The sequence below is a fragment of the Pezoporus wallicus genome, unplaced genomic scaffold (genome assembly GCF_028554395.1).
Source record: "Pezoporus wallicus isolate ANWC-B61680 ecotype Strahan unplaced genomic scaffold, APGP_CSIRO_Pwel_v1 contig_161, whole genome shotgun sequence".
Taxonomy (NCBI): Eukaryota; Metazoa; Chordata; class Aves; order Psittaciformes; family Psittacidae; genus Pezoporus; species Pezoporus wallicus.
Genome location: NW_026642654.1, coordinates 8,276,612 through 8,303,964, shown reverse-complemented (window position 1 = coordinate 8,303,964; position 27,353 = coordinate 8,276,612).

Below are 27,353 nucleotides of genomic sequence, written 5' to 3'. Positions count from 1 at the left end.
GTTGACTAGATGAGAGGCAGAAACATGTTTTATTTGCATTAGTTGTATTTCCTACAGGATGAAGGTCACCTGTCTAAGCTATGGGGAGTACATAGGAAGACTCTTAAGTCCTATCCTCAGTGTTGAGGAAGGACTTCATACAGCACAGGGAGAAGCACAGGGAGAACTGAGAATGCATCCCAAGAAGTCTGGCCTCAAAAATGAAAGCATTTTAAGGATGGAGGAGACAGAATAATGGGAATACACTGGAGTTTGGGTAGTGTTTGTCAGATTCATCCTGCCTGATATCAGGCATTTATATGAGATGTTAAAGAAAATAGCCCCCTTCACAGTCAATGTATGAAAGTGTTTATTCAGCACTTACATTATTTGTTTGCCAGCTAATTGCTCATTGGTCTGTCAGCCTCTTAAGCTTCTTTGCTGTTTGTCTGAGTTCACTGTAAATCAGATGCGACCTTGACAGGATATTGTGGAATGCAACTGGCACAATGATGTAATCCCTGTTATCCAGGAAGAGTCACTGAGGAGAGAGGGCTAGTCATGGCTTTCAGCTCACTGGCCTTTCCAGAGGCAATTGGCCCCACAGGGTTCTGAACCAAATTCTCTGTTGGCACTTGTTGTAGTTTAAACCCAGTCAGGCAACTCGTTCACTCACTCCCCCCCTTCTTTCCCTCCCCCTGCTCCCGGAGGGACGGAGAGGAGAATCGAAAAGAATGCAACTCCCACAGGTTGAGATAAGAACAGTTTAGTAACTAAGGTATAACACAAATCACTACTGCTACCACCAATGATAATAATGATAAAGGAAATAAAAAGGGAACAGAATACAACACCTCACCACCCGCTGACCGATAACTCGCCCCCAAGCCCGACCAAGCTCCGACCGATACCTCCTCCAACCCTGCAGTCTCCCAGCCCTTCCGGCTAACTCCCAGTTACATCCTGGGCATGACGTGCTGTGGTATGGAATAGCTCTTTGGTCAGTTTGGGTCAGGTGTCCTGTCTCTGCTTCCTCCTGGCTTCCCCTCCTCCCTGGCAGAGCATGAGGCTCACAAAGTCCTTGGCCAAACCAAAACATCTCTATCAGCTCTGTTCCCGAGCCGAAAGTCAAAACACTGCACTGCACCAGCTACCAAGGAGGAGAAACATGACTGCTACTGCTGAACCCAGGACAGCACTGATGTCTTCCTAACTAAGGAGTAGAATGCAGAGATGAGTCAGCAGTGTGCCCTGGCCGCCAAAAGGACAAACCACATCCTGGAATGCATCAAACACAGCATAACCAGATGATCAAAATTGATCATTTTCCCACTGAAGACCTCACATTGAGTACTGAGTGCAGTTTTCTGGGCCCCAGAATTGAAGAAGGAAATTAAGGTACTCAAATGTATCTAGAGGAGGGCAACAAAACTAATGAAAGGGCTGGAAATCATGTCCTTTGTGGAGCTGCTAAGGACTTTGGTATAGTCTAGTTTGGGGAAAAGAAAGCTCCTCATTACTCTCTATTCAGCTTCCTGAGGAAAGGAAGTGGAGAAAGAGGTGCTGAGATCCTCTCCCTGGTATCCTGTGGTGGTGTCCTGGGTTCAGCAGTAGCAGTCCTTTTTCTCCTTCTTAGTGGCTGGTGCAGTGCTGTGTTTTTGACTTTCAGCCTGGGATCAGCACTGATAACACCAATGTTTTTTTTTGTAGTTGCTGCTCAGTAATGTTTACTCTGACCAAGGACTTTGTGAGCCTCATGCTATGCCAGGGAGGAGGGGAAGCTGGGAGGAAGCAGAGACAGGACACCTGACCCAAACTAGCCAAAGGGGTATTCTATACCACGGCACGTTATGCCCACTATATAAACTGGAGGCAGTTACCCGGAAAGGCTATATCTCTGCTTGGGTCAGGCTGGGTATCTGTTGGTGGGTGCTGAGCAGCTGTATTCTCTTCCCTAGTTATTTCCCTTATCATTATTATTATTGGCGGCAGCAGTAGTGGTTTGTGTTATACCTTAGTTACTGGACTGTCCTTATCACAACCCATGTGAATTACATGCTTTTGATTCTCCTTCCCATCCTTCCGGTGGGGGGTGGGGGGAGAGGAAAAAAAGGAGAAGGAGTGAGCGAGCAGCTGTGTGGTTCTGAGTTACCGGCTGGGCTTAAACCGCGACAGGAAGGACACATAGGAATGGTTCAAAGCTGCTGCAGGGGACTGTTTAGACAGCTTAGAATGTTTAGACTGGACATTATGAAGCATTTCTTCTCGGAGGGGGTGGTCAAACACTGGCAGTTGGACCTTCCAACAGAAATATTCTATATTCTATTCTATTCTTATCAATGTCAATCCTATAGGGGCAATTAGAAAAATGTTTTAGTCTGTGTCCTTTTCGATGGGCGGCTTTTTATCAGCCAGTAGAGACTGAATGCCAGAAAGACCTGTTGTGAGCAACAGGAGTGAGAAATTAGTCTGAGTTTACACCCTGTCTGTCTTCTGGGCAATAACTACTTACTTTGTCCACAAATACCTTCCTGACCTTTCGATACAAACCTATCCACACTCAAAAAATGATTCAAATGCTCCCTAAGGTCTTTGCCTCTTTGTTTGCTCTTTTTGACAGAAGCCAACAGGTATTACATGCTGGTAGATGAAGATGGCATGTTTTTCTTTAGATTCTTAGACAATACATAGTTTAGTTAAAGAATGAGAAAACTGGGTGTATGTTGAAGCCTACTGCTTCTTTTGGCAACCAGCAAGCATCTATGTTCATATTTCCTTTACTGTCATCCTGTACACATGCTAGGACACTACTGAGACCTTGCATATTGATTAGTCCAATTTGCTTTCATAACACTGCTGAATTAACAACACAAGAAACATCATTACAATGCTAGACTTACAAACATCAAAAATTTAAGTAGGAGGGGACCCTCTGGAGTCCATGAAATCCAGCATCCTGATGGGGTTAGCTTCACAGGCTTGGTTGCTCAGGTCACCTTTGTTGTCCAACTAAGTACCAAAAATCTTCAAGAATGGAGATTCTAAAACTTGGCAGGCACTGCTTACCACTCTTATGTAAATAGTGTTTTTCTTAACACCTATTACACTGCTGCAACTTAGAAGCCTTGTCCCCTGTTTTTTGTTCTGATGACTTTAAAGTCCTCTATAGATGTCATTTGAGCACCTTGTAATGGAATAGGCTCTGCAGCTAAAGTGAAGCGCAGGGAGTTTAACTAATCATTAGAGACCATACATCAACTAAAAGTCAGAATCCACAGTCAAGTTATGTAATTATGCAGTAGACAAATCAACACTTCTCATTCTGTTATAAAAGAAGGAGATAAAAGCAATAAAGAAGCCACAACACAAGAGTAACTTTTGTTTTTCTTGAGACATCTGTGATTACTTATGGTAAGAATAGCTCAAAGTGTAGTTGTCAAACCAAAAAAATGTTTGAAATTTCAGCTTTTCTTTTGCTTACTCTGGAATAATTTCCAAACCATTTCCATAAGCTGAGAATATATTTGGTACTTGTAAGTTTCAAACGTAGGAAACTGGCCAGACTGCAACTTGTTTCTGAACAGTTCACCTCTCCTTTTTGCTTCTGAAGATGTCTGATGTTTTTTTTTCTGTCTGATGATTGTCAGACTTTGCAGACTGTAAGATAAGACTGGCAAAGACTGTAGTGAATAGGAAGGCACTGACATCCATTGCAAATTCTTGAAAGCTCCAGGATTCACCAACATATTTATGAATGTTCAGCTGTTATCTGAACACCTACTAACTGTATGTAGAATTATTCCATAAATGCACTAAACAGAAATAAGTCTGGTTTTCATGGACAGTATCATTACTGCCACCAGCAGAACACTCACTTGAGATGTTGACTGATCCCAGACTTCCTCTTGATCACAGCTGAGCCTAAATTCTGACTAGGGTGAGAAAAGGGCTTGAAAATTTCTCCAGGAAGACAAGGCAAACATTGACAAATAACTTGCTCAAAAATATCCAGAAAGTATCTGCCAGATCTGGAAACTTAATTTTACTGAACCCTATCCAGAGTCTCAGCAAGTAATTTCAGATGCAATCTGTGTTCTCCCTAATTTTTAATAGCTTTCTCTGCAATGCTACACCAGTTCTATTTACATAAATGAACACAATCAACATATTTCCTATGGATTGTACCTAGGTGGCTGAATTTGTGAGACAATATGTTGCATTTGATAGTATAAGCCAGCAGTCATCTACCTTTCAGAAGAAGTATTGCTTTAGTATTGCTATTTTTTTTTCCTTCCCAGGGAATGGCAAGGAAGCACTGTAGCTGCACTTGCTGGAAGAGAAGGACAGAGATGAGTGGTAAAATATTAGTGCTTCCAGGCAGGGTACTTAAAGGTAAACAAAGGGGCTTTTCAGTCTGTGGATTGGAGTCCAGTGTCATGCCTCATAAATCCCTCTGGGTGGGGTGGACATACTGCTGCAGAATTGTACTCTGAGGCTGAACACAAAGTACTGGAGAGGTATTCACAGAAAATGAGTGAAGAGCAGGCAGTAAAGAAAGAGTTCACATGAATTCCTTTAACTAAAGGTGCCCAACTATTACATGGTAACATTTTAAATTGCTGCACTGTTCCAAGCTTGGCTGAATTTTAGAATTTTAGTAAGTACTAAAAAAGAACCAACCAAAACCAGGACTGCATACATTTCTGTTGATTTCATTTTTTCTGATAAGTACTGCAATGTAATGGCTTTTTTTCTGCACAGCCATGTGCATAATATGCACAATGTAAAAACCAACAACCATTTGTTTGAGACCACCTCCTGTTCCTGTAGTTGGAAATACCATACCAAGGGCACCTTCAGGTCTTATTCTGTCACATCTGTTGCAAGACGGGGCTTAGAAGTTGAACTTTTACTACGTCTGCATGAATTCAACTTCTGTGAAGAGTTGCAGCTGTGGTTAATTTTATAAACATCTAATTTGGAATTATTTTTGTTTTGCTACTTCATCATACAATAACAAATACGCTAAAGTGCAATTGTTTTTGATTTTTTTTCCTATTAGAAAGCTCAGTCCAAAATCAAAACAGAAGTCCAAGTGAATTCAAGCTTTGTCTACATAAAAATCCTAAATAATGGGTTGTCAAAGATAAATAAGAATTTTATTTCATATTCATATAAAGAATAATCTAACAGTTTCAAGATGGAAACAATATTTTTCAGGCTATTAATATTTCTTTGATATTGTAAAAAGTCATATGTTACAGAGAAAAAACATTTGCTGTCTAACTTAAAAATATTTCCAGGCTTTTTCATAGCAGAACCCTCATTCCTCATGCTACAAAAGCAAGCTTGAGCTAGAGGATGTTCTAAATCAACAATATCTGTTATAGGTCACTTAACTGCTTCTGTTGTCAAGATTAAAGAGGTCTGTGTCACACAGGCATGCGTACACAAGCACAAGTGTCATGTCACTATAACCTCTTTATATGTTATGCCTGGTATGAAGAACAAATGTACCCATATTGCACCCTTTTTAACTTGAGAAAATCACAACGGCACCAAAGATACGTTACCTGAGAAGCTATTACCACTGTTAGGTATATTTGACTTCCCACTCCATATTTTCTTAGTATTAATTTAGCCCTATCAGTATGATAAATAATTCTTCTCTCTTGATTGTTTTACACATTTCAAATATTTGTAGATTTATTTCTCTGAGCAGTGGTCTGTAAGTCAACCCATACATAGTTAGGTATTATAATCATTCCTGTATGAAGACATGAGAAATGAGAAGCACCAAGCTGCTAACAGAGTACTGATGTATGGTGACCCACATAGGGAAGGTCATCTAATGCACAACACCTGCACATTTCTGCTTATCATCTGAAACTGAAATGCCTGTGATTTCCCCCTCTTCTCCACCTTGTATTCAGCTCTGTGTTGCTCTTTTATTAAAGGCAAATAAATTACACTTCTTGGTATTTTGAGATGGATTTGTTGTGTGGTTTTGTTTGTTTGCTTGTTTTGGGTTTTGGTTTTATTTTGTTTTTTTTTTTTAATATATATAAATGTTTACAGCCTTCAAAATTAATTTTACTCAGGGTATGTTATCTTGTGCCTCCTGTTCTCCCATGGATGTGTAGCTGCTTTCAGCAGAGATGAAACTTGGGAAGGGGACACCATGCAAGAGCAATTTTCCTGCAGATTTCATTCGCTGTCACCAGCTCCTAGCAAAAAAAAAAAAAAAGGAGAAATGGAATAAATGACTGGCCAGCAAAAAGCAAAGCATCTCAGCTGCTTGTCTCTAACTGCCTGGTTATCACAGCAGGCAGAAAGCTTAAAAAGAAAAAGTAAAGAAAAAAAAATAAGCAGAAGACACTGCTGGGAGGAGAGTGAGCTGGATGGCATAGGTAGAAGGTTGAGCCTCTGGCTGTTAGTCAAAAGTCAGGCATGTTGGCACCTGCTGCAGATCAGCTAGTGGAAAAGAAAACCTATCACTAATTTACAGCTTGTGGAAATGTAACAGGCACCATCAGCCTTTGCATCATCGTGTCTGGAGCCCTGGTTTAGATCAGCTTCCATGTCACTTGTGAGCAAGCATGCTGTTATTGGTTTGTAATCCCTGTGCTGTTATTTGTAGTTCTTGCATGGGTCTGTCTATGGTTGAGTAACAAGCTTGGAGGTCATCACCTATTTTCTGTATATTTGTATATTTTCTGTACATTTGTATATTTTCTGTACAACATCTAACAGTTTTTTGAGTGCTGATTAACTTTGAGGCAATTGTAAACTCATTTGTAAGGAAGAGTAAAATAGAGGAAAGAGGTAGAATCCCTTTAGAATAAGTTTGATAGTTGTGATGGGTACAGTGTTCCTTACTTTTGGTACCTGTTACAGGCATTGGTGGTGCTTGTGGTATGCTATGGTTGAATAAGTCCTAGATGTATATCTAATAGAAATTGGAAATATCTTCTTATTACCTGGCTACAATAGGTGGCTGATCCAGTGTCCTGGGTTCAGCAGTAGCAGTCATTTTTCCCCTTCTTGGTAGCTGATGCAGTGCTGTGTTTTGACTTTCGGCCTGGGAACAGAGCTGATAACGATGTTTTGGTTTGGCCAAGGACTTTGTGAGCCTCATGCTCTGCCAGGGGGGAGGGGAAGCCAGGAGGAAGCAGAGACAGGACACCTGACCCAAACTGACCAAAGAGGTATTCCATACCACAGCACGTCATGCCCAGGATGTAACTGGGAGTTAGCCGGAAGCGTGGGGAGACTGCAGGGTTGGAGGAGGTATCAGTCGGAGCTTGGTCGGGCTTGGGGGCCGAGTTATCGGTCAGCTAGTGGTGAGGTGTTGTATTCTCTTCCCTTGTTATTTCCTTTATCGTTATTATCATTGGTGGTAGCAGTAGTGATTTGTGTTATACCTTAGTTACTAAACTGTTCTTATCTCAACCCGTGGGAGTTGCATTCTTTTCGATTCTCCTCTCCGTCCCTCCGGGAGTAGGGGGAGGGAAGGAAGGGGGGGAAGTGAGTGAACGAGTTACCTGACTGGGTTTAAACCACGACATCCAGACAAAATATTTATTTATGAATTCCCTATGGCGTAATCATCATTCACAGATATGTGACTCCCACATCTGGATTTCAGTTTCAGCTGTGCAGTAAAAGTAACATAAGCCTTCTAATATTATTTTGAGATCTGTTTCATGGCAACACAGATTCAGTTATAGTTGGGTTACTGGAGCTACAGTGATTTTCTTATTTTTTTTATTTTTTTAATCTCTGACAAACACATTCAGTTATCTGTTCAGGGTATTTTTTCCTCTTGTTTAAGTTCTCTCATTTGATCAACATCGAAGCAAGTAAAACAGATAGTGATCTGTTCAGTAGCCACAGCTTACCCTGATTTTTTTTTTCTCTCAGCTTGCTGTAAATCATATAATATGTTTTTGCAGTATAAGAGCTTAGAAGAGGTGCATTGTCTGGAATCAAGTTTGCTGTTGCACTGATACCTCAGTAGGAGAAAACTCTCATTTGCATTTCAAGATCTATTACATGTTCATTTAGACTTAATTCTCACAGCTTAAACTGCTGTTTCAATCAGGTGAAAGTTGTGATTAACATATGTGGATTGCCTAACATTGAGCTGGGCTTGGTTTTGGAAGAAGCAGCAACCGAAAATATCTTATTCAGTGCATTTTATGTCATATTACCTTTAACTATACACTTATGACAGGTATGATGTTACGAAAGACATATTCTGCATACATTAAATCAGGAAAGGAGCTGATGGTTAGCAGAGAAACATCCACAGAAGAAAAAAAAAGAAAAACAAGAGCAAAATAAAGAGGCAAGCAAATAGACAAAAATCCCCACGTGAAATCTGAGGGTTTGGACCCACAAAAAGCCTTTTGTATGTCAGCAGGTTTGTGCTGTCTATGTGTGTGATCTAAGCCCCAGCAAATGCAAATACTGTTTCAGTAAAAGAAGACTAAACCAACTTGAAAACTTGAATTAACTTGAAGCCTGAGATAATTACATATGGATGGTCAGCAGAAATTAGCTGGCATACAGGATTTTTTTTCCCTCCATTTACTTATTAGGATTTTCCCCCATTCACAAAGGTAATAGACTGAGATATCCTGCATTTGGGTCACACCAACCCCATGCAATGCTCCAGGCTTGGGGGAGAGTGGGTGGAAAGCTACTGGTGGAAAAGGACCTGGGGTGCTGATTGATGGCTTCTGAGCATGACCCAACTTGTGCCCAGGCAGCCAAGAAGGCCAATGGCATCCTGGCCTGTATCAGCAATAGTGTGGCCAGCAGGGCCAGGGCAGTGATCATCCCCCTGTACTCAGCACTGGTGAGGCCAGACCTCAAATCCTGTATTCAGTTCTTGTCCCCTCACTGCAAGAAAGACATTGAGGTGCTGGAATGGGTCCAGAGAAGGGCAATGAAGCTGTCTGGAAAAAAAGTCTTATGAGGAACAGCTGAAGGAACTAGAGTTGTTTAGTCTGGAGAAGAGACAGTTCAGGGTACCTTATCGCTGTCTACAACTGCCTGAAAGGATGTTGTAGTGAGGTGGGGGTCGGTCTCTTCTCCTAAGTAACAAGCAACAGCACAAGAAGAAATGGCCTCAAGCTGCACCAGGAGAGGTTTAGATTGGATATTAGGAAAGATTTCTTCACTGAGGGGGTGCTCAGGTGAACAGGCTTCCCAGGCAAGTGGTGGAATCACCATCCCGGGAAGTGGTGGAATCACCATCCCTGGAAGTGTTCACAAGCCATGTGGATGAGGCCCTCAGTGACATGTTTAATGGTGGTCTTGGTAATCCTGGGGTAATGGTTGGACTTATCTTAAAGGTCCTTTCCAACCTAGTTGGTTCTATGATTCTATGACTTCAGAGTTTGCTGTCTGCATATGTAGGGATAGTTCAGCTGCAGCTGATCAACTCCAGTTATGCTGGTTTGTGACCTGACGTGTTTTAAGTAAGGTCAGTACCAGTTTGTTGCAGCTTATGATTTGGAGCTTGGTGTCTATGTGGGTGCTATGTGAGGAGACGGATGAGATCATCTAATAGCTTATTCCTGGTAAAACATTGTTTTTCCTGCTCACAGCAACATACTCCTGCCACTTCACTCTGCTCTGGCACTGCCTGACCAATTGACAAGCCAATTCAGGTCACTGCGTTGGCAGAAAGTAAAACCAAGCAGAAATATGGAATATTTTTCTGGTGGCTTAATGAACAAAATTGAATTAGCAAGTAATCTGCTCAGTAGAAATAGGGCTAGTGCAGCCAGAGAAAAGAACAGGATCATGTAATCAAGAGAAGGGCAGATGAGAGAAGGCAACTCTTTTTAGTTGATAAATAAGCTCAGTCTGTCCTGTTGAACTACATGGTCAATCATCAAGAAGGGTGGCAAAAGAAAGTAAAAAAAAAAAAACTCTTTTCACTATTAGTTCTAAATACTAAAAGTGGAATCTAAAACTATGTAATCTGAGGCTTAGCAGCCACACATCTCCCAGTAACTGATCATTGGCAATGCATGGATGACGTTTGATTTTATAGAATTCCACCAAAACACCGTTTCAAGTCCCCTTCACCAGACTTGCCCGGTAGTCAATGAGGTGCTTTTCTCCTACTAACAAACGTAAACCATATTGCTTAGCAGGTGATTTCTTTACTAAAAATAATAGAAACTCTGTAGATATAGCTTAGGAAGTATTTATTGTTGCCCTGTTTAGCTACCAGAACAATCTGTTTCTTGCAGAGCTAACCACAAGGTTGAGCAGATTACTTTCCTTTTCCTGGCTTTAATCTTCATTCACTGCTGGAGTTTATTGCAATTTCCTGCCTAGCTAGATCTGATTCATTCTGAGCTATTTTTTCAGGAGCTGTTCTTGTGAGGAACATAGTGCAGCATCTCTTGTGCTGGCCACACCAAGTAGTTGTGCCTCCTGCCATTACTTACCCTGTTAGCCACACTAGCAAGCCCCTGCAGCTCTTTTTTTCCTATTTCAATCCTTGGGGATGTACAGACAGCAGTGAAATTGAGCACTTTTCCATCTCAAATGATGTTCATAAGTAGTTTCTTCTCCTGCCTCTCCAACTGCAGAATTCTTGTAAAGAGATTTTTCTGTCTTATATCTTTTAAGAAACCTTTGTACAAATCCCTGACCTTTTTTTTTTTTTTATCCCACCATCTTCTAAGTGCTAACTTTTGCACCTTACTGCTCATCTTAGATTATGTTTATCATTTACCTCAGTCACATTTAGGCAGTTGGTTGACCATGATATCTATACACTATTGTAACTACAAATGCTACAATATGACTCCCTCTTAACAGAAATACTTCTCAGACGATAATAGCTCAGCATATCTAAACCAAGTTTCCTTTAGGACTGATGTCCGGTACCTTCTATTTATTTATCACTTTTTCATTCAATCAGATGTCAACTGGCCAGCCATCCTTATTTCAGCTTCCCTCCCTTCTGCTGGAGGGGTTTGCTTTTATATTTTGCTTTAGCTATCAAAATTAAACTTTCCCCCTGAAAACACTCTCATAACACAAATCTTGCACTTACCTTAGGATTCTCCTTTTAGAGATGAGATCTTTTTAATAACTGGATTGCTGTTTCCAGTTTTTTATGCTTTAATAAGTGGATTGCTAAATTCACTGATTTTAAAGAAATGCAGACATATGAGAGAAGTAGTTATACATTAGCAAACAGAGAGTACTTGCTTGTGATTTTGAACAGTGGACTTTAACTTCCATTCTTCTGAACAGCATTAAAATCAGCCAGAAAGGATCTTTCAGTGCCTTGGGCAGAAAAATTTGGAGTTTCAAATTATAGCAAATGCAAAATAAAAATCACCCAGCTTTTTGAATCTGACAGTCACTCTAGAAACTGGAAAAGCTTGGGCTGAAATAACGTGCAGCTTTGTAAAAATAATCATTGATGTATTTTTGGTCTTACTGTCATTCACATGTGTTTAGATGATGTTTATGTGGGAAAGAATATCACACCTATGAAAATCCATTTAGCTTTTGAGAGAATGTGTTTAGTCATCTAGAAAACTCCTCCTTTGGAGTTCAGAACTGACAGATTAGAGTTTCAAGATTCAGAAGTGACAGGATTCAACAGGGAGGTATGTTTGGTATGGTGAAAAACATTAACTAAAGACAAAACAAGTAGCTATCTCTCTCCAGAAGAACTACCTGTTATAGTGTCCTTTGATTGTGCCTTAGAAATTAGTTACCTCAGACTGCTGAAGTAGAATTTTACCTGGATTAGGAAATATCAATTTGCTATTTCCCTTCTTAAGCTTCTACAGATAAGTCTTTAATTTCCAATAAAAAGTATCATTTACCTCAGGAATTCATAGGTTCCATCAAAAATGTTCTGAGGTAGCTCCTAAGGTATTATGAGTTAGCATAAAGTTACTAGGGGGAAAAGAGCTAGATCTGATCAATAGTGATTAATTAACTTCTTTTTTAAAATATATGTGGCTATTGTCATATATGTTTGATTAAAGGAATAAATTTGCTCATAACTGATTTCACATTTCACCTGAATATCCTTATCTAATGAAATAATCAATCTAACCCAATCCAGGACCAGATCCAACAACACTTGCTGCACTAATGACTGAACTCCCATCAGCTCTAATGAACTTGGAAATAGGCCCATGAAAACTAATAGCTGATTTCTTAAATCATTACCATTTTACTAAACAGGTGCTTTTTACTCATTCTGAATTTATCTCATGTAATTCTATATCAGATACATCAGATTATTGTAATTCTGCAGCACATTATGATTGTATGAGAAAAAATATGCACATTTTTCATCACCAATTTCAATCTTTCCCTTAATATAGTCTTGGGGTGAAGATTGGTGCAAATGATTCCCATCTTTTTTTGCTTCAGTATTTATTATATTTTTATGAATCCCCTTCATTAGTTCTCTACCTCTTCATAGTGCTGGAGGCATTCATCTCTTTTGGCTGTTCCACCTTTTTGTACTGCTACAACTGTGAATGTGAACTAGAAGGCTAATTCCTGCTCCTAGCAAAGGTTGACCCCAGGGCTGAGCATCTGAATATACAGCACTGAGTGTTAGAATGAGTGTGAAACCAACCTTCACACTTCAGAAACTTGCCAGTTGGCAGGTTATACTGCCTGTTTTTCATTCTGTTGTGCCCTCTGCAGTCTGCCACCCTACATCCCACGGTCTTTTTTTTGTCAACAGTTTGTCAACCTAGTGGTTTGTAACTGAGAAATCACCTTATGACCCATCAACAAGTTTTGGAAACCATGGAACAGTTTTTTCAGTGTGATAAAGGTTTCCAGAATATTTGGCCAATAAGACAGAAATGGAAAAAATTGTTCTAGGTTAGTAGATACTTATGAAAAAAAGATGTGTGTGGGACTGGATTTGCTCCATGGAGTTCTCTGCTTTTAATATGTGTTATTTTATACAACTCATTAAAATAAATTGAAGTGATTTAGTATCAAAACAAAAATATGTATTAGATTGCCTCAGGTTCTTCCAGCTCTATATCTCAATTATTTTAAGTAATAACTTGGGAAAGCTAAACCTTATGGTGTAGTGAAACTCCATTTCTTGATGCTATATTCTTTACAGTATACTTCTGGAACCACAAACAGAAAAAGATCTTGTAGGGGCTCCTAAAGGTTATCATGAACTATTTTTATTTTTTTTTTTTCAGATTTCTTTTCATAATTTGCTTGGTTCTTTGTTTTTTGGTTTTTCTCCAGAGGATACTCCCTAAATGACCAGAACAGCTCTGTTTGGGACCAGCTGTTATTCCTTGTCTGCCAGCTGTGCTTTCTGAAGGTTTTGACAGGCAGCTGAAGTTTCTGCGCTTTTCTAGCTTTTGTGGCAGTAATAACTGAAAATCTGCAACCGGAGAACTTACAGAAAGATGGATTCTGAGGAGTCCTTCCAACTGCACCAAGTTTAGGAAAGATGAATCTGCTAACGCTAAAAACAACTGAGAAAGAGGTAAGTCTTCAATACAGGCTTTTGGTCAGGTTTTCTAATTTTAGGCCGAACTTCCCAAGGCCTTAGAGAAATGTACCGAACCATTAGAACACAACCGCAGAAAGCGGCCTGCATCAGCTCTGCTTCCCCCTTACTGATCAGTTTCCCTTTTAGAAAAGGGCCAGGAAAAAAAAAAATCTCCCTAATTACATTCAAAGCAGCTGATATTCCAGTTCCAGTGGGTTACAGGTAACACAAATAATCATTTTGAAAAGAGAGTCTATGATCTGAACCCTTCTTATTCTGAAATGTTCCTAGCAAAAGAAAGATAAAGAAATGTAACCACTTGGCCTTGAGTAGGATACTTTCAGCAGTGGCCCTTGTAGCAGTGAAGTGTGCTGCATGTGATGGGTGTACAGCTTTACTTGGGGAACTTGGCTGATAATTCTTAAGCATTTTGTATGGGCAGATGGAATATGTGGCCATTTTTAAGACAGAAACAAATGTATGAATTTAATTACAAAGCGATTTGACATGCACTTGTTCACTCATTGCATAATTTTCTAAAGAAACTTGGAACAATTAATTTTTTCAGAAATGATGTTAAATAGATATTACAGACATCTTTTTGGTGACATTTCAGAACTCTTATTACAAACTTCAGTTAAAGTGTTTTGGTTTTGTTCTGCTGTTGCCTGCAGGCCACTTTGACAGCCTCCAATTATGCACAACTATTCCCCCCAGAAAAACCCACAAACAACACAAACCCCAAAACATGAAAAAGCAAACTTAAAGACAATTTAATGCACATTTTTCTAATTCCAGGTATTTTGTCTGTATATAAGGCTCACTAGTGACCAGGTAAACCATCCAGGCAATCCTGAGACTGCCTTGACTGAAAAATTGATGCATCTGTGAGAAGTAAGTCAAGGTTATGATTTGTAGTAAATGTGGTTAATAGCAGACTTTTTGAATCGATTCATGTACTTACATAAGAAAAATGGCTGCACTCTTAGGAATGCCTGATACTGCCCAATCCTAAAGTAAGCACTGAGAAATCCAAGGTGCTGTTCAAGCATGACGTCCGAGTGAAATTGATCATGCTGGATTCTTTTATTATTTCATTTTAAAAACAAAACCTGAAAATGTAATTTACTCTTCTCACATTTTTGAAAGTGAAAGAGAAATTTTGTTTATACCTTGCAAATAATAGGACTATGCCTTTATAATTTGTCATACTAATACTCTCTAAGAGCTTGAGAGTTATTTTCATATATTTATTCATTCATTCATTTTAGTATCTTTACCTTCTAATTCTTTTTAAATTAGCCTTTACATAGCTGGTGGCAAAATGCATTAAAAAATATTTTAATAATATCTGCTCCATTATATGGAAATTTGTTTCAATCCAGTTTTTCTAACTATACATAATCAGGGGAAGGAATGAATCTTCATAAACTTGTTCCTATTTTATCAGCACCTTTTTATTCTCCTTAGCAATGAAGAAGGAATTTAAGCTTCATTGCATATTTCGTGTGTATTCAGAGTACTCTTTCAAATGAAGTAAGGCTTCTTCTTAACCATATATCAAAGAAAATAATTTGGTTTTCCATACTCAAATTTGGCTCATGTGTTAAAATATTCCTGATCTGACTTTTCCCCAAAGTTATTTACTGCAGATCATCTCAATCTTGATCTAGATAACAGCAAGAGCTTTTCAAAGCATTCACAAGGAAATCTGAAGTTATGCAAACTTAAATTACTTTGTTATGTAAAAAATAAATAAATAAAAGAGAAAAAAGGGAAGGAAAGAAAAGGCAGGCTAGGTTTATCTAAAAAACATAATACCCTAAAAAACATATAAAAAATGTAATGACCCTTTACATTCAAACCTGGAACTAATTTCAGGTTAAATAAGGCACAGCTTGTAATATTGCAAATTCGTTAGCACAAAACTAATTCAGCTCCTCAGGGACATATTTCCTTCTTGGTTTTTGGCACTTTTAGTAGAGACTTGAAGGTGTTGGGACCCTTACAGCACCAACTAGCCCTCACTGCCCTAATCAGTCTGAACTGGGATGCACACACAAACAAATGATGTGAAGTCCCCTAGAGGATGGATATACTACTACAGGCATGCCAAGGCACCGTGCTGAGGACCCAGGCAGTTCTGGGGCTAGAGCTCACTTGATCCTACTGGCTCACAGTGTGGGCAGAATGAATGTAATCTGACATAATGTATAATACAGGACATGCATTTTCCCCATGTTAATTTCAGTATGAAATAAACCATCCCTTCTGAGAAAGTAACAGTGTCTATTTGATTGAAAATAAAATCCATAACCCAGTAATGAAAAACTCATGGGAATCAATACTGAATATTTTTCATTCTTATTTAACCTCACTGCAAAGCAGCACTATTTCTTTTTGGAATGGGTATTAGTTTTTATGTGACCTGCAATTTTTTCATGACTTCTTTGAACTCTCCCTAATTTACCATTTTGATAAAGCACTCCAGTGTCGTGTTGTGGCAGTAATGACAAATACAGAGGTAGTAGTTCTATTTTTTTCTATTTTGTGTCCTGTTTATACAGTTGATGATCATACCAGCTTGCTTGGTTATGGCATTTTGTATAAGCATCTCAAGTTCTGTATATAATCCGTGAATATCCCTAAAAGTCTTGCCATCCTATATCAGGATAGGGTCCCTATCCTTTGTGTTTGACCTGGATGCTTTGTGTGACCTCTCCTTTTTGTTTGTAGATGGATAACTTTACACTTGGTAAAAATATGTCAAACGATAGCTAATCCATTACACCTTTAGGTAAACTGTTCTAATGACTGATTACTATTGATGTTAAAAATGTTTGGTTTATTTCCAATCTGTTTTGATCTGCCCTCAGATTCCAGCCTCTACAGATTATCTTGGTTGATAGTTAAAAAATGTTAAATCACATCTTTTTCTTTTATGAACATCCTGTAGAGCATTTGAAAGACATTTTTTGACATCCCCTTCATTTAAAAGAGTGATTTTAATGAGGCATTTTTTTGTCATAATTTTTTTTTAAAGTCTGTTTTATAGACTTTCCTGTTTGCTAATAGTCTTTTCAAGTAGCTAATACCAGAGTTAAACCCTGCATTCCCACAATGGTCTTTTCATATACAAAAAAGTCACATCTCTCCAATCCTGTATATAATTTCTCACTTACACTGAGGAATGCACTTGATTTTTGTCCGAACCACTCCATTGCAAGTTCACGTTAAGTTTATTATCGAACATAACTCTTACAGATTTTTGAATAATTTCTTTCCAAAAGGCTTTCTATCAAAAAGGGGTAACCTCTTTATTCCTGCATGTGGCACATCACTGTATTAAACCTTATGAAGAAGTTGAATGAGCGCTGGTCTTTGAAACTGTTATAAAACATTAATAGGATCAGGACTCTCTACTTGCAATAGCTTTTTAAAGATGCCTCAGTGAGTTTTCAACTTACTCATTACCTGTTGAATTATTTTTTTCAGTTCTAGCAAAATGTTATAATACTATGAACTACAAATTAAAAAAAGTCAGTGTTTATCAAACAGATTTCAGATTTCACTAAAAATATAGCATTTCCTGGCTAAAACCCAATCACAATAAAATCATCCACCATTTAAGTCTATTCTGTGTTCAGCTTGGGACCTGGTGGTTTTAACTTGCAGTTAAATTGCTTGTCTTACAAGTGCATTGTTCACCTGTAAACCCATTTAAGAATATCATCCTGTCAGTGTCTCATTGTCTGGAATTTAATGTATTTTCAGCTCTCTGAAAGTCAGTTTAACAGCATGGAGACCTCTTTTCCTAATTCTTCCTGAACTCTTGAAACTTACTAATACATTATGTTGATTTTGAAGTGCACTGTTCTTGTCTTTGTTGCAAAATCCCCCTTCTGCCTGAATCTTAAAGACTCAGAGCTCTCCTGGCTTGGAGATCTGTCTGCTGCCAGTAAGACATGGTAACGTAAGAGAGATCTTTCTAACCTTCTAATTCAGCCTAGTCCCTCTCTTAATTAAGATAGGCTAGGGGGTCATTTATTTCATACTAATATCATGATTCTAGCATGTCCTATCTGCTATGAATTTGGATAATAGCAGTCCTATCTGCTATGCATTTGGGCTGCTTCCAGTATATTTTTCTCCTCACTGTGTGTTAAATGTAGAACTGAAGACTAGAAATTGAAGTCATCCCCTGAGCAGTCAGTAAATGTCTTTAAAGTTTCTTTGTTGCTCATCTCATACTCTTCCAACAAATACATGGGTAGTTCTGAGCAGGCAAACAGAAGTTTAAAGCTTGTAGTCAAGTAGAAGGAACAAGCACATTTTATTTGCAGAATGAATGATCGATGCCCAATAGTGTTAAATGCGAAGATTTGATATGACAATAAAATGAAACTTCTGCTAGTATTCATTCTCTCAGAATTATTCAGCACTGTGAAATTTAAGTTGGCTGTCTGCACCTTGTCTATTCTGCTAATTTTTTTAATTGACTATTGGTTAATGTGAGGAATCAAAAGACATACGGAGACAAAATCCAATAGTCAGGTAAGCAGCTTCCTGTCTGTGATTTAGATGACACCGTGGAATGAGTGATGATAAGTGAGAGTAAAGTGACATTTTAACAATTTTTTTAATGTTAAAATGTCCCTAAGTAGGCTTGATTTGTACATGTTCCTGGCTGTTCGACATCTCTTGTGTGAAGAAAATCTGTGGTATGTCTTAAATGGTGAGAAAGTTGAGTTTAGTGTTGTCTGGCATCACCATTGCATTGCAGTGGGATTGAAATATGGTAGTGAATCTAGCCCTGAGGGTGCATATTTGCTACAGACATTTTCAGTGGACTGAAACAGTCTTCCAGGAGGGATTTTTTGCATCTTGAACTTGACCGATATCATGTGCAGTTATCTACTCCAAGAATTTCACCAACAACCAAAGTCCACTTACATCGATTTCCCTCTGGTGCTTACAGTATTTGTTCCTGGTTTACTTTAGTTTTAAGGCACCCCCATGCCATATTTTTTTTTAATTATTAATTTAAAAAATCAGAGTTGAAATGTAGAGTTTGGAAAGGGGTCAAAAGGAAGTAAGCATGGATTTGTCACAGAGGTTGTATGAAGAAGTGATTGTGCCCCTTTCTAGATGGGAGTGAAAACTCATCAAATTGAGAATGTAAACTTACAGTACAAGTGGATATCTTGGTACTGTATCACTTTAGCTCTTACCATTGCAGACCACTGTGAAGTAAACTTCAATTCAGTGTCCATTGGACCCTTTGATCTCTCTGCTGACTACAGGTGAATCTGTGCTTTCTATGTGTGTGCATATGTCTTTTTGTAACGACATGTGCTCTAGGAAGTAAGTGGAGACTATGATATCCTTTTGGGTTTAAGAATCATTGACGTAGGAAAGAAGAGAAACAGTTATCTAAAAATAATTTCACGCTGTGTTAAGCCTGATCTAAGCAAAGATATTTATCTGTGTTTATATAACACTGTGATTTATACTTGAAAATTATTATATGATACTTCTCACAATTAGTCATTATATTATCACTGTAAATAGAAAAAATATTATGTGACAGAAAGGGTCAGAATAGCAGACTAGAACTTCTTCTGCCTATAAGTCTCACTGCCGTGATGTTCGTAGCATTTTTGTTTTATACATTCCTGTTCCAACACCTTTTCCTATGTAAAATTAAACTCACTGTATAGTAACAGAGTAGGAAATTAATTCTTGAATAAACCAAAATGATTTAGAAGTGCCTTCAATAAGGACAGTGAAGCAATGTTATTGTTACTGAGCTGAGAATCAGGCAGATCTTTTCCAGAAAGTGTAATTTATTAGCCTGATCTTTTGAATGTTTATGGTACTAGGAAGATTATTCATATGCATTTGGTTTCAATCTTGCAGCCATGTTCATTTGAAAGAAATTAATTGCTTGGGTAGTAAGCGTAGAGAGGTTCTTAGAATCAGTGAAATTAGGAAGCATAGCTGAAATCACTGATTATAGGCTGAATAAAAGTGAAATGCACAATCAAAAGGAAAGGGGAGATAGATAGAAATTAAACTGGGGTTTAAGGGTTATGCACTTTTTATATTTCTCTTTTCTTTCATCAGTATACCTAGCAATTTCTACTTTAAATGACACTTTGATGACCAACTCTGAAAGTATTTGCGAAAGATATTCTAATTTTTGCTCAACTCTCAAAAAAAAAAAAAAAAGTGAAAAAGTGCAAGGAAACAGTAAGAATACTTTGTTTTGCTGAACACTATATTATCAATTTTATCGAAGTTAGAAAATTGTGTTAAATGCTATTTCTTTGCAGACCACAGAACATTATGGTTGAAATTTAGTCTTCCTCAAATAGAATTTCAATAGGCATATTTTTTACTCCATAGATGACACAGATGACTGTAAGACAGTTTTACCTTATAAGCTAGGGTTTGAATGGGCTGATAATGTAGCAGAATAGGTAGAGATGAATTTGGAAATGACAGCTTTAGCTTTACACTTATCTCTTGCTGTGTTTGACTGAATAATGAAAAGTAAAATCAATTTTATTTGAAACTCAAAAGTCAAATGTGGAAGGAGCTAAAGAAGGAAATTTTTATTCATTTTTATCCCTGATAAGATAGCACTGACTGAAACAGTTGCCATCTCACACAAGAGAACTACTTTTTAGACAACAGTTACCTGTAGAAGTTTAAAGCTGCAAACTAGGTAGAGTAGTCCAGTGTATACCATATAAGACAAACATTTAAGTGTGACTAGAGTACATGTCCATGCAATTATTGTGGCCATGTACTCGCATTTGCACATATGAACATTTATACTATAGGACTACCTTGAGTTCTAAATTGGAGTCTATGTGTGCTTTTTTTTTTTTCCACTGTGGCTGTGAATTTGGGTTTTCTACTTATTTACAAAACGAATAAGTGATTTTCACTTACCTTCTATACTTTCCTAATGGAAACTTGCAGATGGAGCTGAACTTTGTTTTAAAAAACACTCTTGAACTGTTTGGGAGTTCACTTAGGAAAGAAAAGATTTATCAGTGCAGCTGGGTATTTATGAGGACCTTATGCTACATTCAAAATGAAAAGTATTATGTTATCATGACTCTGGAAAAGAAAGGTTCTTGTACATACAATCAGCATGAAGGCCTCCAGCACTGTCTGACAGCAAAGCCCTCTGACATTCAAAGCACAGTGATCTTCATTGTCTGATATCCTGGAAGCAGCCTGCTGAAAAAAACTCAAACACCCTTTCATTTCAGAAACACTGTTTTTTAATTTTTGCTTCTTCCTGCAGATACTTTTCTGACTTTCACCCTTGAAGGACCTTGAAGGTCCTCTAATTAAGCGTGGAAAGGACAACAGAATATCAGAACATTGTTAATGACACTTTATTCATATGGCTTGAGATCGTCCCATGATGTTTCATATCATGCTGTTTCTCCATGAATCAATTTATTTTCATGGCAATTTTACCCAGTTAAGGACTAAAAAAAGTCCTGGATAAGAATCACAATATCTTGCCTTAGTTCTCTGCAGAAAATGCTTTGATTGAATGACTTCTCAGTCTTGACGTGTATATTTGCTATAACCCTTCCTACATTCTCAATAGTGTTTTGAATGCATTATTGATCAAAAGGTGAATGATCATTGCGCTGTCACTAGGGATTTTGTGGGTGGTCACCTACTTTTTTGTAAAACGTCATATTAGAAAGTAGAATGGCTTATTCTGGAGTGAAGGATAAGCCCTGACAAACACAAGGAAAACAAATCATGTGATTATTTCTTTGCTTGTCACTATTTTTTCAGAACTAGCATCAAGGGCATTGGTAAGGCTTATAGTCACCTGAAAGTGATTCCTGCATGAATTAGGGAGATACTGCAAAGGAAGAAGCCACCATCAAGGAGAAACTGCAGAGTGTCAATTATAAACGTCCTTGACTGATGGCTAGTGGTGAGATAAATGTCTTTTTTCCTTTCCTCATTCTGTGCATGCTCCTTTCTTCTGAAAAAAAGCCTCCTTTGCATGGCAGTCAAGGGGTACAGCATTTTTTTGATTTGCAGCTGAAGGATCATTTTCATGTTGTACATCTTCATTTGAAAACTGCTAAAACTTTGCCAGTGAGGAAGGATACTTTAACATTTAGGTTTTGCTTGCTTTCATTACATACAGTCTCTTCAGATTTCTGCAGATCAATGTTTGAATAAAACACTAACAGATTGATGAGAATTCATACCGTATTCTGCTCCAGCCAGTTTACAGAATATCTATGTTGCATGTGTAATAAAGCCTCTTCTAACTCTTCTAACTCTAAAATGCCAGAATTTTAAAACACAGTGGGATTTTTAGAAGTTCTTTATTGATTTACATAGTTAGATTCCCCTGAAATACAGAGAGGGTCTCACCAAGAGGGGTTTCCAAATGGTAGTGCCTATTAGGATCCTCATGTTGCAAAAGCTACCTGAAAATCTGATAATTAATTTGTCAACAATCTTATATGCAGTTATCATTGGCATTGTTACTTTATATGGTCACAACCTGTATCAATAATATGGTGGCTCACCATCTGCATTCTTTAAGACTAAAGGTTCCTTGGGCATAATTTATTGTTTAACTAAAGAATGGTGCTATATTTATTTTCCATGTACAAAAAGAAATTGAGTACACCATTAGCCAATAGATGTATATAGCTGGACATGAAAAATTTATGATATTATTATGTTTTTATTTTGTTGATTCCTTGTTATTTTTTTCCCTTTAGGAGGAAAAAATATAAGTAGTAAGTTTTAACAGTCCTTTCATCTTGTAAAACAAAAAGTCATGAAAATGCATGAAGAGGGGCTGAGACTGTAATGAAACATAGTCTGATGGGAGGTGACTGCATTGTAATTGTATAAATGTGTATGTGTGAACAACTGGAAAATACAAAAGAGTCAGCAGTGTTTATGACATGGTAAAATAGATTAATATGGGAAGATATCAAAATAGTGGACGCAGAGAGAACAGTGGAAAGCAAAAAAGGACTATAAGAGCAGAAGCCTTAAAAACTACTGAAAAAATCTCCTGAAAAACAGTGCATGCATGTTTTATGTTCACTCTGTTGAGTGTCTCTTTAATGGATGGCAGTTAATGGACAGATGGGGCTGTTGACCAAGGCCAAAATACTTACGATTTTCTTTCTAGCAAATAAAGTGCTTCCTCTTTAGGCTTGGTTTTTATTCCAGTTATAATGAGGCTTCCTTTCAAGGATGCCAAGAAGTGCCTCATTTGCATGTGCAAAATATGAGTGAACTCTGTTAGATTTATTGATTTATATAGAATGCAATCACTTTTTTCCTCATAGGCTTTTGTGTTATATCCTTAGATAACTTAAGTACACAGGCTTTTTTTGTCATCTGTAATTATGTGGTTTTGCATGATTTAAAATCAAGTATTAAAAATGATTTTATCTTAAGAGAATCCATAAACTTCCATGTTTTTCCCTTCTTTTTTTTTTCTCTCCTAGGCTTAAACAAAAGCAATGCAATTGTTTGGGTTCAATGAATACACAGTATTCTGAGACTCTGTCTCTCAAAATAGCTATTCAAATTGGAATCCTGTAGAATTTGATAATTGCTCTGGACCTCTGAGTCATCCAAAGAAATATTTTTAATGATCAATCGACCATAAGACTCATAACTTTTATTTGAGGTCCCTCGTGAACAAATTGATTCTCTATTTCCATATGATTAAGGAAAATAACCTTCTGGATAGGGATTTGTTTTAAAAGGTGAAGAAACAGGGAAACAATGAATGATTTCTATTTGTAAGAGTGAAACATCCTACACTAACAGTGCAATTAGATTGTAAAAATGAGCATTTGATTAATTTCCAGTGTACCCCCTCTTGCACATGTGATCACAGCTTTCATCTTAGAAAGTGAGGAATAAAACAATTTCCTCCCTTGCATGCAATTCCCTCTTAGCATAGGATTAAAGGCTTATACAAAGAGGCAGGACAAAATTCATTAAATTGGCAGCCACACAGTTTTACCAAACATTGCTGATGCTGATGCTGAAGCTGGAATATATGTATGTGTAACTTAGAAACAAATTTCATATTTTGGCATTAGGGGGAGGTGAGCTGCACTGGTAATTCCATCCTTTGCAGCCCATCTAAAATAACTATATGCAGCTATTCATGCATGTAATTCAGCCACCTGATTCATTAACATTTAAGCAGTCGGCTAGGCAATGACCATAAATTAGATGCCATGCAGATTCTTGGCAGAAAAGTGTTTAACAGCTATTGATATACTAAAGCCTTGTCAAGAAAAAATACCTACACGGTATGCAATAACAAACATGTATGTTTTATGTTACTCCAGAGTAGGCGGTTTTAAGGGTGGACCTATTATCACAGAGCCCTACCATGCATAAGTATAGTAATTACATGGAAAGTGGGCACTTAATTACAGCTAAATGGTAGTGGGGCTGCCTGTGTCTGGAAATGGGCAATGATGTAGGGTCTAATCTAGAATACTTTTAAAGGAATAGAAAGATTCCTTTGAATAGAAGGAAAAAGACATCACAATGCCCCACCAGAGAGCTGAAGAAGGTCCTACTCCCCCAAAACACATTATGAGCACCTTTATGTTTCCATGATGCAAAGCAGTGGATTGTGAAAGTAGGTGGGAAAATCTCATCCTGTTTTATTCCCTAAAGCTTAATATTAGAATACTGCACTATGGCAGTAGTGGATATATGTTACCCCAAAGCCACCTATCTGTGGATCATTTTCCCTCCTGTCACAGCTCCTTCATGATTGTGCCTCTACCACTTTGTACTATTTCATACTTTGGACTTTGGTTAGGACAATTCACAACACTTTCATCTCTCCTAGTAAATATGTTCACTTGTGGCAATGTACCCTAGCATCAGGCTGAAGGGTATACAACTGGGCTTGTATATGTTACAAAAATGTGCGTACATCATGCCCTGTATATTTGTTCTGTGCCATGGGTTTAAGGACACAAAAATCTGACGAGATACTGGTTGAAGTATGACAGAGGGAGTCAGACCCGGTAGATAATTGTGTACTGTAAAAGGCCTTCAGATTAGCTAGACTTAACCATACTGGGATATTTTTAGTGGAAGAACCCAGAATTAATCCAATATCTTTCCAATATGGGTGATTAGGGGAAGCGACATGGTCATTGGAGCTCAAGCTAATTCAAGTTTTGATTCATGAAAAGAGTAACATGCAGATTTCCACATTTTTACCAACAGCAGAAACACTGTGTACATCTAACATCAGGTGTTACTACAGTTCCAGTTCTGGAAATTGTTTCCATGTGGTTTAGGGTCCTAATTATGCTAACTGAAATGTTGGGGTTTTTTTAAGAATCACTCAGTTATATATGTCTCACTTGGACAATCGATTTACTGTTATCCAACAATAGGATTTTTAACTTTGCTTCTTCAAAAATAATAACAACTTGTGAACTACTGATAGGTCTAATGATTGGGTCTTTTTTTTTTAATACTGGAAGAGGATCCCATTCAGTTTTCCTATGGCTGTGCTTTACAAGCTGGAACTCTGCTTTCTGAAAGACTGAATTAACTTTGCCTTTGAAAAGACGGTTTTGGTGCTGATCATGCAATGCACTCCCATCTTGTGATGGCCAACCAGTGGATCAGTTATGGTCTAAATAAGCCAAGATCCTAGGGGCATTTCAAGACAAGATTTTTTTAACTTTTCGAAGAGCAAACCTGAAAATGTGTGGTTAGAACCCACCTGACTGGCAACTTAAGACTCTGTTCCAATGTCAGCAAAATGTGTTGCTGATCATGTGGACAGGCAGACTGTCCCATTGGCTATATGTAAGATCCCTGTTTAGACTCAGGAAAGGCAGATCTGAAAGAAATATGGGCTCCTCGCAACTCCCAGGAGTTCAGACCAATTGATTTAATTGATACCCAGAACAATCTTTCTTGGCAAACCCTTTGGTAAAGTGTGGCTCTGTGGACTGGGGCTTGATCCAAACACATATTGAAACAGCCAAATTAGGAGTTTGTTATTGTCTTTAAAATAGAAATGGCAACTAAACTCTGGAAAAGTCCTCATCATTTTTTATAACCGCTTAGATACCACAGATGTTTTAGACTAGGAATCACTAAAAAAGAGAATTTTAAAGAGTTATTTTTTATAGTTTTGAGTGTTTTTCCAGTGTTTTAATTCCTTACAAATATGGTGAATTTACATAGCTCTACTTTACTGAACCTCTTGGAGACATTTCAAAATATAAGAAATAAAATAACATATTTAATACCCTGATGTTATTGGACATCTTTATTGCCTTGTACACTAAAACTATAGTCTGTTTTGGAAACAGCTATAATATTTTTTTAAAAATATTCTGGAGAAACAGAAACTGTTGCCATAATTTATTGTGACTTCTTTTCCTTTTTGCTTGCCTATCTACTGTAACTGCAATATTCATTAACTCTGTATGATAAGTCTATTTCTAAGTGAACATAACCTGGTTTGATTGGTTAAATCAGCAATCAGGAAACATTAATGAATTTCTTTAGTATTTTATACTGGTTAGATAATAACCAATATAAAAATCATTTGGTGCTTCTGTAGACATATTGAATCCATGGTCGTTGTCTTCTCATTTTAAAATTCATCTCCTTTTAGACAACTAATGTAGTTCAGTAAATTCTGGATTACTCATCACATACTGCTTTTGACTTCTGATGAATCATAGAATAGAATGGTTAGGGCTGGAAAGGACCTTAAGATCATCTAGTTCCAAACCCCCTGCCATGGGCAGGGACACCTCACACTAAACCATGCCACACAAGGCTCTGTCCAACCCGGCCTTGAACACTGCCAGGGTTGGAGCATTCACGACTTCCTTGGGCAACCCATTCCAGTGCCTCACCAACCCTTAAAAATGTGAAACATTACAAAATATCTTTGAGAAGTTTGTGTCAACTGATTTTGATTTTTAGAAATATATTACATAAATATTCAATACATTATTTGTCATCACAAACATGGTCTCTGTGACTTACTGTGCTGGTTTTCACTAGGATAGAGTTAATTTTCTTCATAGTATCAGGTATAGGCTGGTTTGAATTTGTGTTGGGAATAGTGTTGATCATACAGGTTTGGTTTCAATATTGTTCAGCAATGAAAAGCCACAGTCAAGCCTCTTTTTGCTCCTCACCCTATCACACCAGCATGCAGTCTGGGGTTACACAAGATACTGGGAGGATATGTAGCTGGAAAGGTGACCCCAACTGACCCAAGGGATATTCCATACCATATGACATCATGCTTAACATATGAAGAGTAGGGGGAGAAGAAGGAAAGAGGGGGCATTCAGAGTAGTGGCATTTGTCTTCCCAAGTCATAGAATCACAGAATCAGTTAGGTTAGAAAAGATGTTTAATATCATCAAGTCCAACCATTACCCCATGTTTGCCAAGACCATCACTAAACCATGTCACTGAGGGCCTCATCCTCATCGTTTCTGAACACTTCCAGGGATGGTGGTTCTGAGCTTCCCTGGGCAGTTTGTTCCAATGCCTGATCACCCTCTTGGTGAAGAAATTTTTCCTAATATCCAGTCTATCCCTGGCTCAGCTTGAGGCTGTTACTTCTTGTCCTGTTGCTTCTTACTTGGGAGAAGAGACTGACCCTCATCTCACTACAACCTCCTTTCACGCAGCTGTAGAGAGTGATAAGGTCCCCCCTGAGCCTTCTCTTCTCCAGACCGAGCAACCCCAGTTCCCTCAGCTGTTCCTTATCAGAATGTTTTTC